Source organism: Anolis carolinensis, chromosome 3 (genome assembly GCF_035594765.1).
Source record: "Anolis carolinensis isolate JA03-04 chromosome 3, rAnoCar3.1.pri, whole genome shotgun sequence".
NCBI classification, from domain to species: domain Eukaryota; kingdom Metazoa; phylum Chordata; class Lepidosauria; order Squamata; family Dactyloidae; genus Anolis; species Anolis carolinensis.
In genome coordinates this window covers 16,664,403-16,684,099 of record NC_085843.1, presented here as the reverse complement: position 1 = coordinate 16,684,099, position 19,697 = coordinate 16,664,403, and positions in this window count along the sequence as shown.

Genomic DNA, 19,697 nt, shown 5'->3' with positions numbered 1-19,697 from the left:
CTGGGGCAAGTCTATACTTTGTGGCCAGTCTGAAGCAGAAATTCTCCAGAATAAATGCGGAGGTGGCCAGATGCATTCAACAGAGCTTGTAGTGGTACCATATTGGCATCCTCACAATCCAGCCAGGTTGAGACTACATTGGCCCCACGTGACTGTTTTATAACTCTCTGTGTTTCTGCCATTGCTTCCAAGTTGCAACCAAGCTCTATGTGAGCTTCTGGATCCTTTTTGACACCAGAAGGAGTAATCGTCTTTTCTTGGTCATGTAGATGCCTCTGTTGATATCAGAACTGGGCACCCGCAATGGCCAGTAGCTCAGATGGAGCTCTATAGCCAGCTAGTTATGGTGTTGACAAGGGTATTACCCATTGTCTTTTCTCTGTGCTGATGTGCTCAGGAAAAAGGTGCTGGTGTCGGTGTCTTGTCTGAACAGGAAATCAGTCTAAATCAGACTCAATTAAGCTGTCCAGAGTGTCTGAGGCCATGGGATACTGTGGGCTATCCTCAAAGTTGCCCGAAGTAGGGCAAAGCTGATTAAACTTTGCAAATCTGCAATACTCACTGGAAACAGTCCCACATCATAAGGACAAACAGCAGTCCAATCAGGGTAAATCTGGGTTTTCTTCCCCGAGTAGACTCACCCTTAGGCTGCTCAGTCTTTCTTCCCATTAATCTCAAAAACACTACAAGCTTTCTTTGTTCATAGAAAGCGCTAAACCAATTATTAAAGAAAACAGGTCTTAAGAAGTTGTGTAGGCCAGTGGTTCTCAAGCTGTGGGTCCCCAGGTGTTTTGACCTACAACTCCCAGAAATCGCAGCCAGTTTACAAGCTGTTAGGATTTCTGGGAGTTGAAGACAAATATATCTGGGGATCCACAGGTTGAGAATCACAGTTGTAGGTGTTAGCCATTAGCCTGTATGTTCCTTCTGAGCATTACAGAATCCATAGGGTTAGTATAATAACTCCATTCTGTTTGAATCACCCCAAATTCACAATATAGCATATAATGTGATATTCTGAAGAGCTATTAGTAATTATTTATTGGTGTCCTGCAAGAAATGCATACTTTAGGTCCTCCACTTTTGCAGGAGTTGGGGCAGACATGGACAAACGTTGGTCCTCCAGGTGTTTTGGACTTCAACTCCCACAATTCTCAATAGTCTAAAACAACTGGAGAGCTGAAGTCTGGCCCATGCCTGTGTTAGGGGTACAAAATCCCCATGAAATTGGAAAAACCATGAATAAAAATGATATATTTAAAAACCTGGGTGCAACTCTGTGGCCAACCTTTGCTGGAAGTGTTGACCATAGAACTTTGTTGGAGGACTTAGAAATTCCTAGTACAGATGCTATATTAATTAAATTAATAAAACCTCAAATCAAGAATAGTTAAAGCTACAAATATGGAGGGCCACCTGTACAGATTCTAAGCGTGAAAATTACTTTTATTCTAGAGGGGTGACTCAGGAAGTTGCAGTACAGAAATGTTAGTATTCCATGCTCTTTGTAAAGGCTCCAGCAAAAAGTGGGCAGATGAGACTCACTAATATCTTCCTACATGAGTTACTTTTCTACCCACATGGAAAACAGCATGTTTCTCTGACTTTAGTTGTTTTATAGTGTTAAACTCAATCAGGATGCAATGGGAACACACCGAGCCTTGGTCCTGGCCAACCTCCTATGTTCTAGTAGCACAACAAGGGGGCTCCAGTTGTTCTGCTTCCTACTGTCTTTTCATCTGCAGACAAAGACATTTTTATTAAAGAAAGCTTTTGGGTTTTAGTGTGTTTCAGCAGATATGAGTTATGGTGTTTTTATGTTGTTTAAAACACTTTTTAATGCTATTTTTAACAATTGGTTTAGAAGAGAAAATTAATTTAATTGTGTTTTGACTTTTGTATTGAGTTTTTTAAAATGTATTGTCATTTTAAAGCATTGTTTGCCACCTTGGATCCTGTACTGGGAGAAAAGTTAGATATTTGCTTAATTAATTAATTAATAAGATTGTTTCCCTCATTTACTGAAAACAGCTCCATACAGGGATGCTATTTTCGGCAGTATCTGTGTCCTCACATCTCATGTTGGCTGGGAGATTCTGGATCATGATGGCTGTAGGCTTATAGTAATTGTAGTCTCTAAAAGTCGTATTTTCAAGCTTTATTTCTGTAACATTTAGTTTCCAGAGAGATGTCAAGGACTGCTCCCATGTTTACCGACCCTGTGCTGCCAAAGCATGCAAGCTAGGGAGAGAAGGCAGATTTTCATGTCAAGCGTCAGTTAAAAATAGCAGTGTTTCTTCTTTCCTATTTCTCATAAATATGGAGGGTCAGAGAGCCCTGAACCTAAAAGAAATCAGCAATAGTAGAGATGCCCCCAGTGGCATTGGCAGGACAGCAGGCCCACCATCAGCCTCCAATTTTGTGGCAAAATGTTTAATGCCAGCAAGCCATCCTGGTGATTAGCCTCCAACTGTTATAAGGCTGGGGAACAAACAGAGCTGTGAAAATGTCTGCTGAAAGCTAATCTTTGAATTTATGCACTTTTATATATATATTTATCACAAAACCCGACCACACACAGAGCTCCTGCTTTCCTGCTGCCAATTCCTAATGAAAGAGCTCAGTGTGGGAAACTGTCACTTCACTGTCTGTTATTTACAGGAAATCTAATCTCCAGATACTTGTATGTTAAAGTCACAATACAGTAGTGGGAATAGAAGGTGAGGGTCTCTTGTATGTGAAAGATTCAAAATAACACAAGCATATCTATATATATAAAAGGGTAATGAAATTTCGGCCTAGGACAAAACAACAAAACTACACATCCCAGAAACACTAAACTTGGCAGCACAACCCTTCATCCATGCCTCTACATTCATACAACAAAAACAAAAGAAAAATAAAGTCCTAATTAGAGGGAGAGGAATAATTGTTTTTATCCAATTGCTGCCAGTTAGAAGGCTAAGCTCCGTCAGGGGAAAACTTTTACCCTTTACCTTAACTACCACCAATACCTCAATACTTTATTTCCCATACCACCATACTTCGCCACAGCAACGTGTGGCCGGGCACAGCTAGTACTGTATATATTCATTTGAAAGTCAACCTCATGAGGGTAGTTTAGGGGACAAAATTAAGGATTTTATGTTATCTGTGCATAGGTCAAGATTTAAACTTAGGATCATGTAATAAAGAATGCAAAGGATAAAGTGAAGGAAAACAATGCCAAAGAAGTGGTCACCGCTACCATTCAGGCATTCAGAAAATCCAGAAGCAATGTCATGGTAGAAAAAATAAAGAGAGCTGATGCTTCTTTTAAGTTTTCCCAGGATGGATTAAGATCGTACTTTTTATCATACTACTAAGGTTGGAGCTACACTACCCTAAATTCCAGGATCTGATCCAAGAGTATCAGTTTTTAACTGGATTATATGAATCTACACTGCCAGATAATCTGGGATAAGAAGATAATCTGGGATCAGATCCTGGGATATAGGGCAGTGTAGATCCAGACTTTGAGATACTGTATATACTCGAGTATAAGCCTAGTTTTTCAGCCCTTTTTTAGGAATGAAAAAAAAAAACCTCCTCAGCTTATACTCGGGTGAGGGTCCTGGTGGGCTTATATTCAGGTCGGCTCATACTCAAATATATATGGTATATTTATTATGTTTCTCTATTATTATTGGTATTGTTACATTTATTATTTTACTCTATTAATTATTATTATTACATTTATTATTTTACTCTATTATTGTTGTTACTTTTATATTTATTTTACTCTATTTTTATTATTATTAATACATGTATTATTTTACTGCATTTATTATTATTATTATTAATATTACATTTATTATTTCACTCATATTATTCAAAGGATACATAAGCACATTTACATTGAAGAAGATGAAAATAATGATTTAATCAGAGTTGAACAGTCATATCTTAAATTACAGTTTGATGTAAAGATTCAAAAACATTTAAACTACTGTTACCTCAATTAATGTAATTTTATTGGTATCTCGGCTTATACTGGAGTCAATGTTTTCCCAGTTTTTTGTGGTAAAATTAGGTGCCTCGGCTTATATTCGGGTCGGCTTATACTCGAGTATATACAGTAAGTACTTATCTCATGGGCTCATGGATAAATTCATCTGAACTTTTTGAAACTGAGCTTTTGACAAACATTTCTAGACCCATACATAAGTATATATAGTAAACACAGTGAGAATCAAAATATTCAATGATCATCTAATTGATGAGATCCAGAATAGTGATTTGCCAACCTCCGTAAAGAATCTGGGTGGCACTGGGATGACATTGGGGCAATCCTGGCATCCCCGGTTGCCTGCTAACACTTTCGCATTCCACGTAGGAATGTGTTGCCACTCCACCGAAGCACCGTTGTTCCTAATGGGACACGTGGTGGTTTCCATGTTGGTAGCAGCAGTGTCCCACCATGCTGTTACCCCAATTTGCCCACAGAGCCCCACCAAAAGTCACCCTATGATATATGATGGGAGGCATGGGGTTCCATGGAGGAAATAATCAGACAGGGCTTGGTAAGCATTCTAGGATATTTCCCCACCGGTCCAGCAATAGATGGGCATGCTGCCCATCCCATGACATTGCTGGACTTCCAGGGGCAGCATTGCACAAGGGAGTGGCATGCGGCATTATGGATTTGCCCCACTTCCCCTCTGTTTCTTCATTAAAGTGGGATGCTTCACTTGGCTCATGTGATAAGGTCATTATAGATGTGCATTGAACATAGGGAAGGGCAAGATTTTTTTCCTCCTTTACTTCATTTCACTGGGTTAACGGAGCTCTAAATTAAATATAGGCTGGTAATCTGCCCCTGGTAGCACCGTGTGTTAAAGCGCTGAGCTGCTGAACTTGTGTCCCAGGTTCAAAAGGTCCCAGGTTCAAATCCCGGGAACGGAATGAGCGCCCACTGTTAGCCCCAGCTCCTGCCAACCTAGCATTTCAAAAACATGCAAATGTGGGTACATCAATAGGTACCGCTCCGGCGGGAAGGTAACGGTGCTCCATGCAGTCATGCTGGCCACATGACCTTGTCTATGGACAACGCCAGCTCTTTGGTTTAGAAATGGAGATGAGAACCAATGCCCAGAGTTGGACATGACTGGACTTAACATCAGGGAAAACCTTTACCTTTACTAATCTGCTTGTCCCAGATTATCTGTCAGTGAAGACTCATATAATTCAACTCAAAGCAGATAAACTGGGATCAGATCCTGGAATATAGGGTACTCTAGATCCAGCCTTAATTTGCAGCAATTGAAGTAAACTGAGGTCAAAGGGGGAAAGTGGGGGAAGAAGATAGAAACTGGGGTGTTTTGAAAGCAGCTAAAGGAGCAGGACAGCACATAATTAATCAGGACTATTGCTACCAAATCAGAACAATTTTAGGGTATGTTCAATGTGTTGTCAAAGGCTTTCATGGGTTGTTGTGTGTTTTCCGGGCTGTATGGCCATGTTCCAGAAGTATTCTCTCCTGACGTTTCGCCCACATCTATGGCAGGCATCCTCAGAGGTTGTGAGGTATATTATACCTCATAACCTCTGAGGATGCCTGCCATACAGCCCGGAAAAACCACAACAACCCTTAGGGTATGTTTGTTTTTGACCCTAATTTAGTTCAGTACAATTCAGAGGCTGTCTGATTTAACTCACCAGAATCGGAATCTTGCACACAGAGGTCAATTTTGCATCAGGTGGAATCATTTATTTATTTTCTACATTTCTCCCCATATGGGACCTAAGGCATCTCACAATATAAACAGAAATAAAAAAAAACATGTAACTTGATTCATGCTCACAATATTCCATTACCGAAATAATCCAAAGGCATTCTCACAATCTCCCGCAAAGTCCTAAGCTTCTATAAGCATAAATGGTGGTTTAATTTGGCAATGGAATGGAGTCAGTACCTCTGGTCCTTGTTTGCACTGTGCTTGTTAAGCATCTGTTTGTTTTCCAAAGCATAAGATTGGAGTGGTGGAAGGGGTGTGTAAGGGAAAGCTAATTCCTTTTTATTTCCATATGAATGCATTTTGCAGCCTTGTGCAATGGGCAATTCTGCTGACTCTGCTCCTGAATTTGATTATACTGTCCATCTCATCACACTAATGTCCTACAATCTAGGGTCCCATAAAAATGTGTTTCATGTTTTCACTTGAAAGCTGTTTGCTTTCTTTAGATATTGGGTTGGTTAAAAAAAAAAAGAAACAGTTCGGTTATTTTGCCACCTTGTTATTTTCAGATGACATTTCAAAGATAAGAAAAATACATAAAGGGTGAGGAATCCCACTGGATCAAACTTAAGCTTTGTCTTTCCCAGTGTTCTGCATCCAACAGTGACCAGCCACAAAATCGATATGGAAGATATGAGATACTAACCCTTCCCTGTGGTTCACCCCCAAACAAATGACATTATAGGTTAAAACAGGGGGCACTCTTGCAAAAATAATTACTACCCTGGTCTTATACAAAAAGCTCTGCAAACAGACTACTCAGCACAGGATGAGATGTCTGCTCCCATTCAGGCATTTATTTCCTGCTATTTTCCCATTGCTTAGGTTAAAGGCTGACCATTTTACAAAATATTAAAACCAGTACAGAATATGGTACATATACACATAATGTATTCATCATGCATATCTTTGTATATGTTCACAATGGGGATCAGCAGAATGCTTTGAGTGCCAGCACAATGACTTGCATTCTGCAGCATGATGTGGTTTATATTAAAAAAATTACTGGTGCACATTAAGAGCTATATGTTGGACTATCCCCCATTTTTGTTATCTTGGTTTAAAGGACTGAAAATGCTGCAGCACACGTTTACAGCATGCATTTGGTAAATGCTGTAATCATAAGCTGCCTTCAAAGTGCATTAAATGGTCAGTGCAGATGTGCTCAGGGACTCTTCAATCTTTCTACACATCTTATCTCTCAGGTAATTCGTTTAATGTATTAGCTGGAGGGCATATATCTTCCTTTACCCTTTCAGTTGGGGTTCCATGGGGCTGTGTTCGGGAACCTTTGTACATTTCTCATTGCTCACTATCTTTAGTTACTCTTATTAGTTCATATAGTTTTCAATATTTTCTTTATGCCAATTGTTAGCTGTATTTCGCTACACCAGAACTCTCTTAGATAGAATCATAGAATCAAAGAGTTAGATGAGACTTTGTGGGCCATCCAGCCCAACCCCCTGCCAAGAAGCAGAAAACTCGCATTCAAAGCACCCCCGAAAGATGGCCATCCAGCCTCTGCTTAAAAGTCTCCAAAGAAGGAGCCTCCACCACACTCTGGGGCAGAGAGTTCCACTGCCAAATAACTCTCACAGTGAGGAAGTTCTTCCTAATGTTCAAGTTGAATCTCCTTTCCTATAGTTAGAAGTCTTTTTTCTGCGTCCTAGTCTCCAGGGCAGCAGAAATAAGCTTGCCCCTTCCTCCCTATGACTTCTCCTCACATATTTATACATAGCCATCATGTCTCCTCTCAGCCTTCTCTTATGAAGGCTAAATATGCCCAGCTCTTTAAGCTGCTCTTCGTAGGGCTTGTTCTCCAGACCCTTGATAATTTTATTCACCTTCCTCTGGACACATTCCAGCTTGTCAACATCTCCCTTCAATTGCAGGGCCCAGAACTGGACACAGTATGTCTGATACCAACGTCATATTACAGCATGTCTTTCACTATCTTGGCCTGGATACTTTTTGACACTTGAAACTACTTATTTTTCCTCTAAACCTTCTTTACAACAGACATTCCCCATCACTGTTAATAATGCTACCATTTATCCATGTGGTCTTGGCTTTATTTTTGACACTCGTCTTTTGTTTCTTAAGCTGAGGCTGCAGTAAAGTCATGTTGATTTTTTTCTTTAAAATATTGCCAAAATCAGGACATTTTCTTTCTGCTTCCTCTGCTAAGACTTTTCTTCAAGTCTTGATCATTTCCTGTCTCAATTGTTGTAATCTTCTTTTGGCTGGTCTTCCATTATTTCACCCAAGTTCTCTCATTTTGATTCAACATTCTGCTGCTAAGTTTCTCTTTTCTGGTCCATTGTTTTGATTATGTTATCCCACTTTTGATATCTCTTCATTGGTTACTTTCCAGAATTCAGTACAAATGTCTTGTTTCAACACAAGCTAGCTCCCCCTTGTCTTCCAACCCTTTAAAAAAGCCTACTCAGGATCTCCAGACTTTGCAACCAACCAAGGGCTTTCTCTTCCTTGGCTTGGCTTTGTCTTTTTTCACTCACTGCACAATACCCTTGGAATTTTATACTTTGTTTACATTTATTATATTTATAATTTTGTATATTGTGATTACATATATTATTCTATTTACATCATATTAGTCTGTAATTTTTTGGGGGGATAAATGCCCTGTATGTTTTATATTTCATTACTCCTTGATCCCCTCTCTGTACACATATATTTTAGATTGTATGCCACTTTTGGTTGCTTTGTTTGAAAAGTGTCATGTACTTTGATAGTAATGTATATGTAAATAATGATGATGGCAACAATGATTAAAAAACAGAGTCACTGCACTTATTAGCTTTACATTTTGGAAACAATTGTGCAACCATTACATTCCAACCATCCAGTTGAGGAGATACTTACTTTGACATGGAAAGTCAAATAATTTCTTCCAGAAGATCACAGAACATATAGGAAATTTTCTATTTTGACAGGATTAAAATAATCAGGTTTCATATATTAGGGAAGTGGAGAAAAAATCAAATAATTTGCCTGCCAGAATAGTATTTAATAAGAGGCTTACCCCGGAATTAATTTTTCTCCACACTATGCTTTGGAGGAAGATTTCTCTCTTTATGCTTCCATTTCAGATATTTTTCATTTTCATTTTTATAAAGGGAAAGAAAGTATTTTGCTTTTGGGGGCAGGATAGTATGTTCTTTCTGCCCCCACAACCCATGTCCAAATTAGCAAAGCCAGACCTAATTGAGGTGAGTTTAATCAGCTCGGTTCAGCTTCTTATCATGCCCTCTCCATGCTCTGCATAATTTGTTTGAAATAGAATTCCTGTGCAAATTAGGATCACTAGAGAGAGTAAGCTATGCACAGAGTCCAGTTCGCTTCTTGGCCTCAGACGGTCAACAGCAAGAGACTGAATGGGCACATCATATGCCAAGGGGCACTACATCCATCTCTCCTCAGATATGGGGAGCATCCCAGAAACATGGCAGCACCTTTAAGACTAAATGTTCTTCAATGAATTTCAACAGGGAAAAGTGTAAGGTACTAGACTTCAGCAGAAGAAATGCAAAGCACAGCTACAGGGTGGATGATACCTGGCTTGAAATCAGTATATGTGAAAGGGATTTAAGAGTTTTAGTAGAACACATGCTGAACATTGAGAGAAGCAATAGACTGCTCTATTCTTCTTTGTCAGATTTCACCTGTAATACTGTGTCCAGGTCTCGGCACTACAATCAAGAAGGATTTTTATAAAATGGAACATGTTCAAAGAAGGGCAAACAAAATTGTCAAAGTGTTGTCGAAGGCTTTCATGGCTGGGATCACAGGGTTGTTGTATGTTTTCCGGACATACAGCCATGTCCCAGAAGTATTCTCTCCTGATGTTTCGCCCACATCTATGGCAGGCATCCTCAGAGGTTGTGAGGTATGGAGAAACTAAGCAAGGAAGGTTTTTATATATCTGTGGAAAGTCCAGGGTGAGAGAAGAACTCTTGTCAGTTGGAAGCCAGTGTGAATGTTGTAGTTGATCACCTAAATTAGCATTGAATAGCTTCATCTCCTGGCTTTTTCCTGCCTGGGGGCATCCTTTGTTCAGAGTCGTTAGTTGCCCCTGGTTGATTCATGTCAAAGGTTTGGAAATGAAGCCCTATGAGGAGTCACTTAGGAAGCTAGACAAGTTTAGCCTATAGGTGAAAAAGTTAAGAGAGAACATGATAAATATGTTTACATTTTTTGAAAGGTTGCCATATTGAAAAAGGAATCAGCTTGTTTTCTGATTTTCCAGAGACTAGGATACATAGCAATGGGAAAAAATCATCATCATCATCGTCATCATCATGCTTTTTCTTTCTTAACAAGACTCAAATCATCAAACAGTGGTACAAGTATCATATACAATTAAAATCTAAAATCCATAAAGAGGCTAAAAACTAGAACTAGCTAAAATGAATATTTAAATGCATTTAAACCATTAAAATACATAAAAACACCACATGGAATTATGATAGAGATTCCACTTAAGAATTAAAAACAGTGAAATACGCTTCCTCACAGTGTGGTAGAATCTCCTTCTCTGGAGATTTTTAAACAAAGGCTGGATGGACTTCTGTTGGGAGCACTTTGAATCTGTATTCCTGCAGAATGGGGTTGGATTGGATGGTCTTTGTGGTCTCTTCCAACCATACGATTCTATTATTCTTTATAAACATACTTCTTCAGATGCAGTATAGAGTGATATTAAGGCCTCAGATATAAGGCATATTTATGCTATTGTGGGATTGAGATAGAATGTAATGTGATCCAGAAAAATGAAAACTATGTTACTCGGAAGCTTGGATGAAATGGTTCCTTCAGATCTTTACAGTGTTCAGTGTTTATGTGTGAAAGCAATACATCTGGTTACCAAAAGTCCATTTCCCTGGGTCCAAACCTCTCCCTGAAAAGGTTCCCTTTGTTACATATACACAGTAGTAAAGATTCTTGTATTAATATACGTAGTTTATCATAATGCCATTGCCCTTGTTCATTCCTCTGTGAATAGGTTCAAGGACCATCACATGTGTGTCCAGAAAGGTTGAAATGTTGTGCAATTGGATTTGGGTATTAAAATTTGTAATTTTAAATTTGTGCCTGTTAATGTAGAGACTGTGCTAATTGTAAAATATAGGATGAAGAGGGCATAGGATGGAAGAAGAGCAAGTAAATGCGCTTCAGATCGTGTGGGAGATGGTATTGTCCTCTGTAATATTGATCCCAGAGTAGATTTGAGGTTAGATTTAATAGGTCTTGTCCCTGTATTGCCATCCATGTTATCTATTGTTGTAAGTGAGTAGTTGTTTAAGGTCTGCCTCCCAAAGCTTGTTAGAGAATGGTTGTTGCTTCCCAGAATGGGTTGTAGCTCTTTGGTGATGCATTTAAGTGGTCTCAGCTGGAGTCTTCTGTCATTTTGTGTTTTTGGTCTGTACTATAGCATGTGCTCTCTGGGTAGTTATTCTTGCCTTGTTGATTTCTTCACCTCCTAATGTGGATATTGTAGTTTGCAAAATGCCTTCTGTAAATCCCAGGGACATGGGCTCTCTCCAGTTTTACCATATATTACAGTGAAACCTGAAACTTGGATCCTGTGAAATAACAAAGACCCTGCCTTGTATTGTTGTGAAAAGAGCCCCCATGGCACCTGAACAGTAAGAACAAGTGAAAATGGGGAATTCAGTTCAATATGGTGTAATTTATACAAGTTGCAAACTTTATTTAATGTTGGGAATGGAAAGAAATTGCAGGAGCATTTTTTTTCCTTTTAAAAACCTGATAGTTTACCTATTCTCTCCATCTACTTTATTAATTTCAGTGGAAGGGCAATTCTCCTTCATATGTAAATGGGATACCATTCTATGCTTCCCATATGACACGTAAAAAAAGGTGATCCCATACACCCAGGAAACAGACCCAGAGACAACTAAGCCGTGTTTGCTAGCCAATTGGGAAATAGGTTCAGCACCTTGGATAGTTCCTAAAAAGATTATTTATTGTGTCAGAAGCAAACCGAGGGTACAAATTGTAATGTATTTGAGAACACAAACAAAGTTAAAAAAAAACTTGGCATTGTACTAAATTCTCTTTGACCAGTAGTTGGCTACTTGGAGTGCCTCTGGTGTTGCTATAAGAAGTTTCTCCATTGTGCATATGGCAGGGCTCAGACTGCATTGTAATAGGGGGTCTGTGGTTTGGTCTTCTCCATACTCTCATGTCGTGGACTCCACTTTGTAGCCCCATTTCTTAAGGTTGGCTCTGCATCTCGTGGTGCCAGAGCACAGTCTGTTCAGTGCCTTCCAAGTCAATCAATCTTCTGTGTGCCCAGAAGGGAGTCTCTCATCCGGTCTCAGCTACTGATTGAAGTTCTGGGTTTTAGCCTGCCGCGTATGGACTCTTGATTGCTGAGATGTTCCTGCTAGTACCTCTGTAGAGCTTAGAAAACTATTTCTTGATTTAATGCATTGGTGTGCTAGCTGATATCCAAATAGGGCATGGGATGGAGATCTTGTACCCTCAGTTTACTTGTACCCTCGGTTCGCTTTTATCTCCGGTCCTAAAAAGTACAAACATAGAACAAAGGGTAGATTCATTGCCCCACATAAGATGGAAGCCAGCAGCCACAACTGCAGCATAGACATGTGATCTGAGTCTTTGGTGAATACTTTATGGCTTTAGGCCATTATAACAAGGTGGGCTGAGAAGAAGCTTGACACCTCCGATTAAGAGCTCACAGATGTAAGAAAATAAAAAAGTATTGGCAGGACATCCACAAAGAAATGGAGAAAATACTTGGAAAAAAAATTTGAAATAAAACCAGAGTATTTTTTATTAGGAATTACTGACTTTCAGATGGATTCTAATACTGAGAAGCTCTTTATGTACATGGTAACGGCAGCTAGGTTATGTCTAGCGAAATTGTGGAAGATGCAAGAAATTCCTTCTCTGGAGAACTGGATACTGAGACTACTAGACATCAGAAACATGGACTTACTAACACATGCAATATCACAGAACATGTCAACAAGGCAAAAGACTGACTGGAGAAATCTAAGTGTATACTTAACAAAAGAAAACATTGAACTCTTGTGAAATGTGCTTTAAAAACAATATTAGGCTCAAAGGGACAAATGGGCATTTATTGGGAAAATATCCAGAAGGGAAGGAAATATACCTTGCTATGGAGAAGATCTGGAAGGAATGCCTATATATGTGTGTATAAGGGGGGGTTTTTTTTGGGGGGGGGGGTCTTCTTTTTTTCTTTTTTTTTCTTTATCAACTACTTTGTTACCCATAATGTGCACCGTACACTTTGCTTATCCACTATTGCAACCTCATTGTTTTTAACCTGATGTTTTAATTCTGCGTTGTGTTTTTAACTTATTGTGTATATTTTTTATTGGTTTTGTTTTTGTCCTGATGTTTTATATTTTATCATTGTTTGTATTTTGATTTTGCTGTAAGCCGCCCCGAGTCCCCTTCGGGGGAGATGGAGGCGGGATACAAATAAACTTATTATTATTATTATTATTATTATTATTATTATTATTATTATTATTATTATTATTATTACTCGTATATCTGAGATACATATATATACTTATATATATTTTCCACATCTAAATGTTTATCTTTTTTATGTGCATCTTTTTTATGTGCATTTAAAACCATAAATGATTTTTAAAAAAAGAGCTCACAATATCATCTCCAGTACAGTTTAACATTAAATAAACTGTCTCCCCATAAGTCTGAAATGCATGGATAGATAGCCAAACAGGGTGATAATGCAACATGTCTTCATAATGGCCATGACAGTATTCAGCTTAAGTCACCTTTTGTTAACTGACATCCTCTGTGCCTGGTGTGCTCCCACTGAAGTCTCAAATTGCATTGTGTTTTCCTCCCAATCATTAGATCTTTATTTTAATAAGGCATTTTTCTACCTCCAGGGAATTAAAGCAAATGGGGAGGGCTCTTTGAAGGTGGCTGACAGCTTGAGGTGAAGAAGCAAGAAGAAGGGGGAATATGTAAAAGGAGGGAGGAGGTTGACAGAATGATGAATTCAAAGAAATGTAAAATATTCTTCTTAGACCAAAAACTACAAACAATCTGTGATTTCTTCCCAACTCGCTGTTTTTTTTATTTGCGAGTCTGTTGCTACATTTAGATTTTGACTTCGAAATCCTAGTTAGAAATCCGTGATGTTCTTGACAACTTCAGTTAGCTTGGCCTTTTCTGGCTGTTTTGATGTAAAGAAGGATGAATCTTCATATCACACATTGGAAATTCAAGAAGCCAGATTGTTTACATGTATGGGTAGATTGCTAAGAATGGGCCTGAGAACAAATAAAACCTGAAATCTCATTAGAGGTGAAGATGACTGAGGTTGTTGTCCTTTGGACATACTATGAAATGATGTGACTGGTTAGAAAATATGGAAATGCTTGATACAGGGAAGGCAGGATGAAAAGAGGAAATCCCATTAAAATGAAAGGCAATCAGAAAAAGAGAGAGACATATACTAAGATACAAAAAACCCACAACTGTGATTTTGCAAGACCAGGAATCCTGAACATCACTCATTCATAGAGTTACCAGAATCAGAATTGAGTGGATGGGGAAATTAATAATACTAATAATAGTAATAATAATAATAATAATAATAATAATAATAATAATAATAATTGTTTGTTTGTTTGTTTTAAACATTTGTATTCTGCCCTTCCAACCCCAAAGAGGACTCAGGGTGGAGCACAATATATATATGGCAAACATTCAATGCTAGAACATAAAATAAACTATAAATATACATAATCACTAAAAACAATTAAAAGCAATTATCTCCACTTTAAAATCAGTTTTTTAAATAATAATGTTAATATAAGAATAGTCGTGTTGTAATAGCTTGAGTTTTGGGGGAAAATGCCAATTTATTTATTTTTTTCCTCAAAAATAAATTGAAGTGAAACTACTAGTGAATGTTAACTTTGTTCCCCTTCTGTCATGTGTTCCCTTCACATTAAACACTTGTAGCGCTACATTTCCACATTAACTGCTATGGTTGAATTCAAGGGTATCCTGGGATTTGCAGTTTAGGGAAGGGGCATTTAGAATTCACAGCCAAAAAGTTCTAGTAAAGTAAAGGTAAAGGTTTTCCCCAGACATTAAGTCTAGTCGTGTCCAATCTGGAGGTTGGTGCTCATCTCCATTTCTAAACCAAAGAGCCCACATTGTCTGTAGACACCTCCAAGGTCGTGTGGCCAGCATGAGTGCATGTAGTGCCATTACCTTCCCAACGGAGTGGTACCTATTGATCTACTCACATTTGCTTGCTTTCAAAACCGCTAGGTTGGCAAAAGCCGGGGCTAACAGCAGGAGCTCACCCCACTCCCCGGATTTGAACTGGTTTTGGTCAGCAAGTTCAGCAGCTCAGCAGTTTAACCCACTGTGCCATCAGGGGGTTTATGGTGTGAAATTTAGTGAAGTTCTAGTATTTCTCTAAATTTCACACCATAAGGCTCCACAAGATGGAGTCATAGCAGTCAAACTAGCAACCTGATGATATCATTGTGCAATGTGAAACAGTTCTTAGCTTTGTTAAATTTGTTTGATGCCTTTGTTTTAGCTTTATCCTGCACAATCCTAGGGACCTGTAATTTGGGGAATGTGCATGTGGTGAGATCAATCTATTCTAAAAATACTCCCTGAATATCACAATTTAAAAACAATATCAACTATTTGGAATTTTGTCCAGGGGATTATGACCAAGATGATCAAGGATGATCAAGGCTAAACCTTGTGAGGAATGGCTGAGGAAGCTGGGTCATGTTTCATCTTCAGAAAAATACGTTGAGGGCGCATCTGCACTGTAGCATTAGTGCAATTTGATACCACTTTAACTGCCACGGCTCAGTGCTATGGAATCATGAAGTTAAAGCATTACAAGATCCTTAGCCTTCTCTGCCAAATAGTGCCAGTGTAGTGCCAAAGTACAGTTTCCATGATTCTGCAGAACTGAGCCATGGCAGTTAAAGTGATGTCAAATTGCATGAATTCTACAGTGTAGATGTATTTTAAAGGTGATACCATGTTTCCCCGAAAATACGACAGTGTCTTATATTAATTTTTGCTCCCAAAGATGTTCTAGGTCTTATTTTCAGGGGATGTCTTATTTTTCCATGAAGAAGAATTCACATTTATTGTTGAACAAAAAATGAACATTTATTATATACTGTACAGTAGTTGTCATCACAAACCAGACAAACTGTGAATCCTATCAAGAATTTCTTGTTACTGCCATTATTTCCATGTACAACACTCTATGGTACGTACATTTACCGATCCTGCATGCTCTGGTGTTCTGTTCGTTGGGCATGCTTCCAAACAAAAACTTTGCTAGGTCTTACTTTCGGGGGAGGCCTTATATTTAGCAATTCAGCAAAACCTCTGAACCACTTACATCAGAAAGTGATAACCTCTCTTTTATTAGAGATATTGGATGGCCACAGTTAATGGTTGATTTAAACTGTGGATTTCTGAAATAGTATACAATTGGACTAGATGATATTTTGACATTTGTCAGTTGCTTTGGGTCTCCATTGTGGAGAGAAAAAATTCGGTATAAATAAACATAATAGTAATTATTATTATTATTATTATTATTATTATTATTATTATTATTATTTTATCAATTTTTGATCTATTGTTGACCATTAACCAAAGAATGCTGTGTGCAGGCCTTATTCAGGTACCAGCTGTATTTGTTTGTACTTCAAGATTTGTCAGCTCTCTGTAGCTACCTATTACGTTTATACAGGTAATCATGGACAATCCATGTTTTCAGCCAGCATGCTCTCACTGATCTTCCAATAAGCTTCCTAAGCTTATGCTTTGCTCAATTTTTTCCTCACCATGATTTTATTGTTTGAATAAAAGGGACACAATGGTGGCCCCTTTTCTGAGCACATTTCCCATTTTCCTTTGTTTTGTGGAGCTGCACAGGGCATGTGGTGTTCAAAAGAACGAGACTCAGAGTGGCAATTTTATATCTAGTGTTTTTAATGTCATTTTCTTTTCCCCTCCACAGATAAATCAATATTTGTGAAATTAACTCATGTCCTCTATTCATTTCCAGGGTGCTGACAGTGAGTTTGTTGCCATTGTATGTATTCCCACAGGAGTGACCTAGAAATGGTTATCTCTAAATGGCTACGAGATAATTCAATCTTCATGCTGCGTTGGTTTTGAACAGATATTGTCGAGTGAGAAAGTGCCTTGTCTAGGAAGTTGTTTCTTGGACTTCCCTCCCTGGGCCATTTTAGTGAAATGATTAATTCAATGTAATACAGTTAGTTAACAGGCAATCAAGGAAAAATTAGCATTGTTGTGCTCATGAATAAAAAAAGCTCCAGATGCAGAGCAGCACAACTACGGGCTTAGTCTGCCTTTTCGTCCCAGAAAATGAACGGCTGCCACATCAGTGGTATAACGGGTCCTCTGCACTTTACAAAATCTAGGGCCGGTCAAGATGTTGATGTGGCATCTTATCTGTCTTCTACATAGCCTTATTTCCTATTGATGTTTGCCCTAACAATGCACACTGTGTTTTTTCTATATTCCCTTCTGCCCAAATTTGTTGCAACTGTACATTTTCTGTATTCTTGTAAGATTCTCCTGCACTTCACAATTCTTAAACTGCGGTAGAAGGACATTATTGCACAACAAAGAGTGAAGGAAGAACAGTGATACTGAATTCATAGGTGGAGTTTTCTCATCAATGAAAAGAGATGATACAATCATGATTGAAGGGCATTGTGACTCTGGAAGAGATGTAACACAATGCAATATGCTCTATCCAAAGCTGCTTTACCAGCCTCCTATGATAAAGTCCAGATACCGAGGAAAACGTGAAGTGGTATTTAGAGAAACACAACAAAAGTAAGCCTGTGATTGAACATCTCAAGGAGCAGAGCATAATGTTTCCCCTGTGTAGTTTCTCTTGACTACGGTGTTTCTGGTCATGCAAGTGTGCTTAAAAAAGAGGTATGCAATACCAATGTATGTACATGCCCTCGAAGCCACTTGTGTCAAGTAGGTGAAAATAATAATAATAATAATAATAATAATAATAATAATAATAATAATAATGCCAATTACAAAAGGCCACCCTACTGGGATCTGCACGTATCTGAAAATACATCACACAGTCCTAGACACTTGGGAAGTGTTCGACTTGTGATTTTGTTATATGAAATCCAGCATATCTATCTTGTTTGCTGTGTCATACAATAATAATAATAATAATAATAATAATAATAATAATAATAATAATAATATTTATATTCTACCCTATCTCCCCAAGGAGACTCAGAGTGGATCACAGTACATATACACAGCAAACATTCATTGCCGTTTGAAGACAGGACAGAACAGAACAAGACAGACAGAAAAAGGTATGTAGTCTTGAAGTCCAGTTTTTTGGTGCCTTGGAGGTTGAGGATGCACTAAGATTCAGTCACAGGGAGTGCTGTTGCTCCATTCTCTACGATGAAGTCCATCAGGACTTCCACCTTTCTCTTTCACTGCATTTCTGGTCTTGTTATTTATCTATATATATAAAAGAGTGATGGAATCCTGGCGACCTACAAAACAACAAAACTAAACACCCCACAACCTCAAAACTTGACAGCACAACCCCTCATCCACGCCGCTAGGTTGATACAACAAAAAGAAAAATAAAGTCCTAATTACAGGGAGAGGAATAATTGTTTTTATCCAATTGCTGCCAGTTAGAAGGTGTTGGGTTCTCTTCTTCCAGTTGTGCTAAGCTCTGCCCACCTGGTCTCCTAGCAACCCACTCAGCCCAGGGGACAGGCAAAGTTAGGCCTCACTTAGGCCTCTTCCACACTGCCTATAAAATACAGACACCACCAGACAACGCCACAGCAACACGTGGCCGGGCACAGCTAGTGGTGTTGTAAAATACCTCCCCTACAATTTGCGGTACCTAATTTCTCTACTTACAACTTATAAGCTGTTTTCGAACTGCTTAGGTAAACAGTGAGCTGAGCTTGATGGTTGGGTGCTCACACCGATTGGGCTTTGAACTAGCCACCTTTCGGTTGACAGATCTTATTACTGCTGATGATTTACTAGCTATGCTACAGCCCAGCCCCTTTGCAGTGATATTTGGTTGTAGGGAGTAAAAATTATACCATGCAAGATGATTTCAGGTTTAAAAGAGTGTAGCATTGATCCACACTCAGCTCCATATGCTATTAGTATCACAAGCAGCCTGTGGTCGGAATTCAGCACTCATGAGCGAATAGGAGCCATCTCTTTCTGAGAATTTCAATGAGTGCTCTGCAGATCTAGGAAGCTCTTTACTGACTGTAACCTGGTGCTAACCATGTTCCTGAATACAGGAGTACATGCCTGCCTTTTTGCAGCAGGCTTGCAAGGTAAGCGGGGGGACATTGCACAAAGGTATAGCTCCCAATGGAATAATTATATATATTTTTTAAAAACCCAGAAGAATGTAAAGTGCATGTATGTCCCAACATGATTTGGACTTGAGATTGAAAGATTTTCTTATTCTGAAACATCACTGAATATTTTGGTATATACACACCCCATCCTGAATTTGTCTGCTTACCAGACATTTAATGCTGTTATGAGTCCAGATTTGCAGTTATCACACATGGACCATAGCCTGGGTTGGAGGAGAGAAACACTCCTGTGTTAATAACAAACATATCCAAAAAATATTTTCCTCCACCTAAGAAGGTCCAAGTGGATGTTGATTCTACCGCCCTCTGTGCCCCTGGAGGTTTATAACAGGTCAAATAGCATCCAAGACAAGCCATTACATCCTATTTCTTGGAAAAAGTGATTCAATGGAAAAAA